This window comes from Triticum urartu, chromosome 4A (assembly GCF_056163025.1).
Source record: "Triticum urartu cultivar PI428250 chromosome 4A, HENAU_Tu73, whole genome shotgun sequence".
NCBI lineage: Eukaryota > Viridiplantae > Streptophyta > Magnoliopsida > Poales > Poaceae > Triticum > Triticum urartu.
Window position 1 is genome coordinate 592,159,510 of NC_141876.1, and position 1,489 is coordinate 592,160,998.

The following is a 1,489-nucleotide window of genomic DNA, read 5'->3' on the forward strand; positions in this document are numbered from 1 at the left end:
CCCGAAGTCAAGACGATGTACAACCTAAAAATCTAAACTACGAGAGAGTAAAAATAATTCATACATGTGAATCCGGCGACACCGTCACCACCGACGACCGAGGTCGCCGGCAAAAGGAAGCCGCTGGAGGACGGCACTAGAAGATTGGCCTCCTGTAGGCGGCTAGGGTTCCAGCCGCCTGGACGCGAGAGGAAAAACGATTGAGATAGGCGTTAACTGCACCGGGGTCTGACGTGCAAATTGACCGGTCTCAGGTGTCATTTGTTGGTAGTAGTACATTACATTGTCGCAAAACCGCAAAGTGATTTCGGACAGTACAATGATGTTGCTACACTGACGCATGCTAGGCGTCGTTGTTTTTCAGTGTCTAGGATGTAGAATAATGTTCGAGAGGTGCCATTCAGACGGTCCTAAATCCATTCAGCCAAAGCATTCATAGCTCAGTTAGTTAGAGCACCCGAGTTCAACTCTCAATGAAAAAATGCATTTTTTGTGTGTGTTTTCTGGGCAGTTTTTTTAATTTATCCATGATTCCCCCGTACTTTGTATTTGCTTTCTTCTATACAAAATCATCACTTTTTTACATGTCTACTTGTATAACCATGTTGTGTCTTCCAAAATAATTAAAGTTCTATGATTATTCTAAGTGTAACTTTCTGAATTTCGACCAAGGCTATAGGAAAATTTGTTAAGATTTTTGTGTTTTCTAGGGCAGTTTTTCTAAATTTTTCATGGTTCCCTCGTATTCTGTATTTGCTTTCTTCTATACAAAATCATCACTTTTTTTACATGTCTACTTGTATAACCATGTTATGTCTTCCAAAATAATTAAAGTTTTATGATTATTCTAAGTGTAACTTTCTGAATTTCGACCAACACTATAGGAAAATTTGTTAAGAACTGTAATGTGAAATATAAATAATGCAAAAATATAACCATGTCTACTTGTAAACCAACCCTCTCAGAAATGAAATGGCAGAAAAAGTTCCCCTATCGATCCAAGCAATTAACAATGGGAGGTGTTAATATTTTAGCAGTGCAATCGTTGTCACAAACATGGAAAGTGATTTTGGACAGTACAACAAATTTTCTGCAGTACAATGCAGGTCAGGTGCCGTAGTTTATACCCTACTCCGTACTAGTTTAGACTGTGCAGAATATTTCTTAGAATACTAAAACCGAACTAAAAAATATTGACAAATGAAGCTTTCATAGCTCAGTTGGTTAGAGCACCCGTTTAGTAAGCGGGAGGTCTTGAGTTCAACTCTCAATGAAAGCATGCATTTTTGTGTGTGTTTTCTAGGGCAGTTTTTCTAAATTATCCATGATTCCCTCGTACTTCGTATTTGCTTTCTTCTATACAAAATCATCACTTTTTTACATGTCTACCTGTATAACCATGTTGTGTCTTCCAAAATAATTAAAGTTCTATGATTATTCTAAGTGTAACTTTCTGAATTTCGGCCAAGGCTATAGGAAAATTTGTTAA

At 37.5% G+C, this 1,489-nt stretch overlaps 1 non-coding gene across 1 annotated transcript; it reads left to right on the top strand.

Annotated features, from left to right (window-relative positions):
• Positions 1-1,205: 1,205 nt before the first annotated feature.
• Positions 1,206-1,279, top strand: TRNAT-AGU (transfer RNA threonine (anticodon AGU)). Its single transcript has one exon. It is a non-coding gene; the product is annotated as a tRNA-Thr (tRNA).
• Positions 1,280-1,489: the final 210 nt, after the last annotated feature.